Below are 8,326 nucleotides of genomic sequence, written 5' to 3' on the forward strand. Positions count from 1 at the left end.
CTCCCCTGACTGGAGACTCTAACTCCAGCTCCTTTCAAGCTCAGACAGCACCCTGCAGCCTCTTGAAGACTTAATTCAATTGAACAAATGCTGATTGAACAGCTACTCCTCATGAGGGGACGCGGAAGAGAGGAGCTCTAACAATTACTGAGTACTTAAATTGTGTTAGCAGAGTGTTGAGTGCATTTGCATGTAATCTCATCTCTAGCCCCAGTCCCCTCAGCCCGGAGAGTCTGGGACATTTACCTCCAGGGCCCCAAGGCTTCGAGTAATTTATCCAAGTGTCGGTGGTAAGTGACGGGGAGTGCCAGGATGGAAACCCGAAGTCCTGCTCTATCTCTAAGACCCAGTTCTCCTCCGTGCAACCAGGAGGTTGCAAGTGACTGATACACAAACTATTTTAAGCAAGAAGGGAATGCACTGGCTTATTTAACTGAAAAACATGTGAGTCAGCTGGCTCCAGGCACAGCTAGATCCAGGAGCTCAAAGGATGATGTCAGCTCTCCCTTGAGCTTGCTCATAAACGAGTAAATCCTTCTCTCTTCTATTTATGTTTACTTTGGCTCCTGCGCCACAGCACAGCATCATCGTTTTGGGGTCTCACAGGCGGGTTTCAAATCCTGGCTCCACTGCCTAACTAGCTGGTGACTTAAAACAAGCTGCTTAACTTCTCAGCGCCCCTGTTTCCTCATCTGTAAAATGGATATAATAATAGTGTCTGCCTCATAGGTTCTCGTGAGGAGTAAATGAGATCGTCCACATAGTGTGCCTGGAATAGCATCCCGTGCAACGTCAGCTCCAGACAGGCCGGCTGTCCTTGCCTCTGTCCCTGCTGCTTTTGAGGTAGGTCTCACTCTCTCCTGCAGCTTCCTCCATGTGGCATGGAGAGATGGCCACGGAAAGTCCAATTTACGTCATCCCCACAGCTTCTGGTCTCAGAGGAAGAAGGACCTTCCTCGGTGTGTACATGTAGCAAACCTCAGGGCAGACTCTTTGGTTCTGCTTGGTTGTGTGCCACCTCTGAGACTGGGATGGAGTCTTTTCACTGGGCAGTCTGCATCTTCTGCCTGAGTCTGTGGGGCACCATAATTAACATCCCCACTTGGATCATACTGATACAGGAAAAATGTGGAATGTTGAGAGGATGGCCATGTCCCAGGTCTCAGTCAGGTCCCTGGGTCATGCCCCGCCAAGTGAGGGTCCTTGGCTTCATGCAGGAAAGAATTTGAGAGTGAGCCACAGTTGAGTGAAGGTAGATTTATTCAGAGAAATACATACTCCACAGAGAGAGTGCAGGCCATCTCAGAAGGCCAGAAAGGTCAGGAAGCATGGGGGTGGGTGTTTAAAGTAAAAGTAGATACACACATCATAGACAGAGTGTGGTCCGTCTTGAAAGGCAAGAGAGAGACTGTGAAGTGTGGGGCTGTTAGTTTTTATGGGCTTTAACTTCATATGCTAACAAGTGGGAGTATTATTCAGGCTACTTTGGGGAAGGGGGCGGGGATTCCCAGGAACTGGGCCATCACCCACTTTGTGACTTGGCAAACTGTCATGGCACCCATGGGAGTGCCATCACGCACGTTATTGTATTATAATGAGCATCTACTGAAGCTCAAGGTCTACTGGGAGTTGAGTCTTCCGCCATCTTGGTGCTAACTGCTGTGTCATTCTTTTAATGGCTGTGCCCTTCCCTCTTCCTTCCCATCTCAATATAGACATAGAAGGAAGATCTTTTAAAAGATGGGATGCTGTGAAGACAAAATAAAATATGTCTACTCTTCTGTGCTACATGCTGTTATAAATGGTGTGACCAGAAGATGGGTGAGGCACAGCCTCATCTCCATGAGAACTTAAATCAAAGTGGCGAAGATGAGGCAAAGACACATACAAGAATACCGGATGGCAGATGTTATGGACTGAATGTTTGCGTCCCCCCCCCAATTCATATGCTGAAATCCTAACCCCCAATATGGTGGTGTTAGGAGGTGGGGTCTTTGGGAAGAGATTTGGTCATAAGGGTGGGACCCTCATAAATGGGATTAGTGCCCACATAAAAGAGACCCAGGAACGCTCCCTTGCCTCCCTTCTGCCACATGAGCTTTACAGTTAGGAAGCTCCATCTGTGAAGCAGGAAGCAGGCTCTCACCAGACACAAAGCTAGCCCAACACCATGATTTTGGACTTTCCAGCCTCCAAACCCATGAGAAATAAATTTTCTTGTTTGAGCTATTCACTCTATGGAATGTTTGTTACAGCAACCTGAATGGACTAAGACAGCAGACTATGACAAATTCCATGTGAGAAAGACAACTGAGATTCTGTGAAATTTTCAGGAGAGGGGAGATCATATCTGGTGGGTGAATCAGCACAAGTCCTGTGAAGAAGGCAGTGTTGAAGCTGGGCTGTGAAGTTTGGGTGGGACTTTGGTTCATGGGGATGGTGTCCATTCAACACGAACAATTGTGTTGATGGATCATGGCCACCTAGTTTTACAGTATAAGGTATAAAAAGTAATCTCAAGATGTAAGGCTGGAAAGTTGAGCTATTAACAGACAGCAAGAAGCGGGCCAAGGTCAAGAATCAGGGGGCTAGAAAGGAGACAATTATACACATACTGAATGACTGGGATTGAAAGCAGAGTGTACATGGTGTGGAAGAGAATGGTGAGTTAGATGCTGAGGTCATTTGGAAAGTCCTGGAGTTATGAGCATGGGGATGGGATGGGGAGAAGCAGATGGCCAGTTGGCAAAGATTTTTAAGGAAGAGTCTTAATTCTTGATCCCAAATGCCCTCTAGAGACTTGTACATGACTCATCGGAATGGCAGTTCATCCAAGAAAGGTTGGCTTTCTAGAAGTAATTTTATTTTCAGGCTCAACATGCAATCATTCATCCATTAAACTCATTTATTCCCTTGTGTGCTTACATTTGATGGGCACTGAGCTGGGCTCCAAGGCACAAATCAATGAGACTTGGTCCCTGACCTGAAGGAGCTCACAGCCACATCGTTCAGACCGGCTGTAAAGTGATTATCTGTTAAGTGGTTGGTTCCCCACTGGGCTGGGCATTCCAGTCAATAAATGTTTTTGACTGATTGACTGTGTCTCTATCCTCAGCCTCCACTTGGATTGAGAGACTTTAATGAAATAATTTCATTTCCATTATGTATTGTTTTGTGCAGAGTCTGGAAGTCATGATAGGAAGCAAGGAGGAAGCGGAGCCCTCTTTGTGAGAGGAGCAGCGGCTAGCATTGGAAATGACTAGTAGAGATCTGGTTCTGTCTGAAGAAAAGTTAAATCTCACTGGGAAGAGGGTGGGGAAGGATGACCCAGGATGAAGCTCACAATCGAACAGGGTCCAAATGGCACTGAGAAAGGGGCCAATAGAGAAGCTGGGGTGGAGGGGGCAGGGAAAGGTGAGTGGACCCAGGTGGGTGGTAAAGACTGTGCTGGGAGGAGGGCTCAGAGACAGACCAGAGGGAGGTGTCTGTGCTTAAGACAGGTGAGAGGAATGCAGGAGGCAGCAAGTTAAGAACAGGTAATCAGGATGTGGGAAGGGGAAGGGCTGCGTGGGAGAATATTATTGTAGCACATGTGAGAGGGGAAGAGGACCAGGAGTCTTTTGACATTCCACCCATGAAGAAGTGGGATCTGTTGCTACTCTGCTTGCATCCGGGCTGGTCTGTGACTGTGTTGCTAACAGAATGTGGCAGAAGTGATGCTATGCCCAGGCTTATTAAGGCCCAGGCTTTAAAGGGGCTGAGGTCTTCCTCCATGGTCCCTGTTGCCCTGAGCAGGTCTGCCTTCAGCCCTGATCACTCACAGTCCTAACTAGCCCATCACGGTTGAGACCACACTGTCTCTCAGTGCTGCACCCAGTAGCTTACCACACATCCCACCACTGGTGTGCTCCCCACCCTGCCCCCCGCCCCCAGTTTCCCAGCACTGCTGACCTTCTCTGCTAGGGTAGGTTTTACTTTCAAAACTCCTGCTTTTCTTCCATCCTGATTGGGAATCCATCCAGTCCTGCACTTACCCATGGTTTTCCCATTGCATTTTCTTAGTGTAGCCTGAATCCACTTGATTTTCCCTCTTTATGAACTTAACTCCTTCTGGAACAGTTATCTCCAAGAGGACCATGGTAGGATCCCCTAGACCAGTCCTGGTGTCACATTTCAGAGGTGACTATGGGCTAAAGTCTGCCCTGCTTCTTCTGTGTTTCCGGGCTTGTTGCCATGAGTGAAGCCTTCCTTGAATTCCAGTTGTTGCCCCAATTACTACTGTGTGTCTTCCTTCAGCCATCCTCTTTTCTTCCTCTGTTGATTGATAGTCTAGATCTTCCCAAGGGAGCCCATCCTTCTGGGGGACCCTGTGTCTTCAGTGATGAATCCTCTAGAAATGAGGAAAGCAAAACTACATGAGGTGATGGGGGAGAGAAGAGGTGCTGAAGGGGACAGCTGTGTGCTGGCCCTTCCTTCTCCTCCAGTGGCTTTCTCAAATGGGAAATGGACAGGTAACACTCACCACCAACACAGCTCTTCATGGTCCCCATTCCAGGTTGGGAGAAGGACACCGCTAACCTGCTGCCCCGCCCCTGCAATGTGTAGGGGAACCAAGGCTCAAGGAGAAATATACCCTGTCCAAGGGCATAAAACTAGTTACATGGCCCTCAAGTCTCCTAATTCCCAACCCAGTTTACTCTTAACTCACTATTTTTCCATGCCTGACAATGTTATGCATCAGATCTAAGACAAATGGTTTACGAAGGGTCAGATGTTGACTTGGTTGAGATGATTGAAACACAGTTAATCTTGCTGTCGAGAAAGTAACATCCCTGGGGAAAGAAGATGTTAATTCAGTCTATATAAAAAAATGTTTTATTAGCACCAACTAGGTATACGATGTATATTAGGAACCGTTAAGAATATGAAAATGAGTAAAACATGGTCTCTGACCTCAAGAGCTTATGATATGGCAGGAGAGACAAGGCATGTACAAGTGAAGATATAATTAGCAATTAAAAACCAGAACATATGATGAGTCGGGGTTACAGAGGGGACGTGTAAGGAGAGGCTGAGAGGACTGGGGATTTATCTATACACCCTACGGCCTAGCGACCCCATTCCCACTGTGGGAGAAACGCTCCCCCAGCTTGGTAAGTGGCTGGTGGGAGATGCTCCTGACAGCACTGCTGCGAGTGCCTGGGAGCTGGAAGCAACCTACAAGTGGGTAGAAAACATGGTACGTGCATAGGATGGAAGCCACGCTGTACAAAGCACACAGGACGGCATGCGTGGGTCTTACATAACTACGGCTGAGTGAACAAAGAAACAGTGAGATTTAAAGCATAAAAACAATCATGTAAATTAGGAACACACCACACACTGTATTCAATACCTTGTAATAGCCTATGATGAAAAAGAATATGAAAAGGAATATATATATGTACGTGTGTGTATAACTGAGTCATTATGCTGTACACCAGAAATTAACACAACAGTGTAAACTGACTATAGTTCACTAAAAAAAGAACACACACAAATAAAATGATCTCATATATCTTGTTTCAAGAGTACACATATATCACTATCAGCATATGAAAGGCAGGCTGGAAGGATATATATTTAATGCACTGAAGTGAGTGTCTATGGTGAAGGAGTTAACAGGTGTGACGGTGGGAAATAATAAAACAGAATAAAGCACAGGCCTCGCATAGATCAATGACTTAAGGAATATGATTAACGCTGTGTTTCCAATGGGCAAAAATAAGATGATTTAAGAGAAGTAAGAAGTCATGTTTGAGGAAATTTTGGGCAGAGAGGTCCGTGAACAAGATGGACCCTGACCGGGTCAGTCACCACCTCATATCTCCTTGCCAAATCCTACATTTCCAGTATCTGCCAGTTTCTGATTCTGGTGACTCAGCCAGGCTCCTCCCCTGCCGGAGGGGTACCCAGGACCAGTCACTGGGAGCCGCCTCTCCTCTTCTGCTTCAGCAAACCTACGCGCTGTCCTGTCACAGTGGCTCCTGTATGTCTCCCCTCTTTTCACTTCACAGCTCCAGAGTTCCTCATCCTGGCCCTTCAACAAGGAGAAAAAGAGGCTGTACCACAAGGCGACTGTGAGTACTTACTTTGAGGTGAGACAAACCTGAATTCAAATTCAGACTCCAGCAACTTACTGTGTGACCTTGGGCAAATTACTTAACCTCTCTGAGCTTCATTTCCCCATCAGTAAAATAAATACAACTATACTTAACCTCCAGTGGGGTGGTGAGGATTAAATTAGATAATGTATAAAGCACAAAACAATGGTAGTTCATCTGTTTGTAGGTGAAATTCATGGCTCTGGAAGGGACACACAGCAGCGGGGGCCTGGGGCCTCATTCCAGCTTAGACACTGATCTATGGTGGGACACTTGGCCCCTCACGCTTTCTTTCCTTTTCCCCAGACCCTGCTCCAGTCTCTTCTGTTTTCACCCAGCTTTGGCCTCTGCCTGAGCAGGATCTGCGTGTATCACTAGACTCCCCATCTTTCTAACCTTGGCGGGCCTGTAGACTGACTGCCGGGAGAGCTGCTTGTCCTCAGGTAACAGTGTCCCCCTCTCCTTGACCACTTGCCGCCCTCGTGTGCTATAGAAGAAAGCCTAACGCTGCGATGCTGGCCCCTTTTCTCCTTAAAATGCTGGAAAGAGATGAATGCAGTGGGGCCCCGTGTCTAAATACGACTTCTCCCTTCTGCCGCACTATTTGTGATGGGAACTCCGAAGCAATTTATCACAGTAATGATGGCTGATTCAGAGCATCAGGGTGACTGATGGCCATGCCACCTCGAGCTTGTCTTTCAGGCTTTCTCTTTCTCTGGAGTGCAATTGTACAGAGTGGTGGCAGGTGAGGGTGGCTAAGTGCTCTAGAGTGGCTAGATAGTCACAGCTCGGCTTGTCACCAACCCTGAGGCGGGAGGGACAGAGGGAAGGCTGCAAAAATAATAGTCAGCTGAGATGGCTCCAAGAGAAAATTCAGAATCTGCGCATTTAGGTGGGTTGTTTCATCTGAATGCCTCTGATGCATCCTCTCCAAGCAAAAACAAGCCCCACCAAGAAGCAGGGAAAGATGATGATAAATGTTACTTGAGCATTAGCAGAGCGGTAGACCAAGAAGAGGTTGTTGTACGCCAACCTCAAGGACAGACCAGGAGGAAATATGGTTGAGCTGCTGCAAGATGGATTAAGGAAGGCTTGAGAAAGGTACCAGGCCAGCTAAGAAGAAGAGTTCAGGGTATAGTTTTACTTTCCGAGGAAACACTCTGGACATTTGCCTTTCTTTCGGATGAAGGAGGAACATTCCTGCCAGAGACAAGGATGGGGTTCAATACCTTTCGCTTTGCAACTTTCTGAGAAGCGCAGGATAACAAGGAGGTGGGGAAGGAGGGTCTCAGCTTCAGGTTCCAATATCCTCCGACCACCTTGACCTTGTGACAGCCCAACAAGCAGGGTGGTGGACAAACGTGGGGGGATCTTCTCAACTCCTCCCAAACGCTGGTGTAAGGCTGGTACTGAGGGACGTGATGGGCTGAAGAGTGTCTCTCCAACATTCATGACCACTCGGAAACCTCAGACTGTGACTTTACTTGGGAATAAGGTCTTGGCGGGTGTAACTGGGTAAGGACCTCAAGATGAAGTCATCCAGGATTCAGGGCGGGCCCTACATCCCAAGGACAGGCACCCCTGTAAGATGAGGAGAAGACATACAAAGAGCAGCATGTGAGGGACGGAGGCAGAGACCGGAGTGATGGATCGACAAGCCAAGGAGAGTGAGAGAATGCCTGCCCCACCAGTACACTGGGAAAGAGACATGGGACAGACGTTCCCCCAGAGCCCCCGGAAGCAACCGACTTTGTTGACACCTTGATTTCTGGTCTTTGTCCTCCAGAGCTGTGAGAGAATAAATTTCTGTTGTTTTAAATTCCACGTGGGAAAAAATTGTTTTATCAGCCCCAGAAGACTAATACAAGGGCAGGTTCCAGAGGCCCCCAGGTGCCCCGAAGGGCCCTGGAGCAGCACCGGGTTTAATGGCCCCAACGTCAGTGTCTGCAGCATCTCTTAGTAGAGTGTCTTCAGAAGTTAGAGATTCTATGACATAGCCCACCCCGTTCCTGCTCCCTCATCCCCACCCCCGGAGCTTCCAAACCCCGCCCTGAACCGCTCCCTGCACCACTCACTGTGGGCTTCAGGCCAAGCCCAAGCATTGCCCACCTCCTGTCCGACCCCCACATCTGCTCACAGCTTTCGGCCTCCCCCGTACAGATTCCTCAGAGACTCAGGATGAG

General features: G+C 48.0%; 1 long non-coding RNA gene across 1 annotated transcript; it reads left to right on the top strand.

Annotated features, from left to right (window-relative positions):
* The first annotated feature begins 606 nt into the window (after positions 1-606).
* LOC116659293 lies at positions 607-7,760 on the top strand. The gene is made up of 3 exons (XR_004314612.1): positions 607-843; positions 6,057-6,119; positions 6,450-7,760. It is a non-coding gene; the product is annotated as an uncharacterized LOC116659293 (long non-coding RNA).
* Positions 7,761-8,326: the final 566 nt, after the last annotated feature.

This window comes from Camelus ferus, chromosome 23 (assembly GCF_009834535.1).
Source record: "Camelus ferus isolate YT-003-E chromosome 23, BCGSAC_Cfer_1.0, whole genome shotgun sequence".
Lineage (NCBI taxonomy): Eukaryota > Metazoa > Chordata > Mammalia > Artiodactyla > Camelidae > Camelus > Camelus ferus.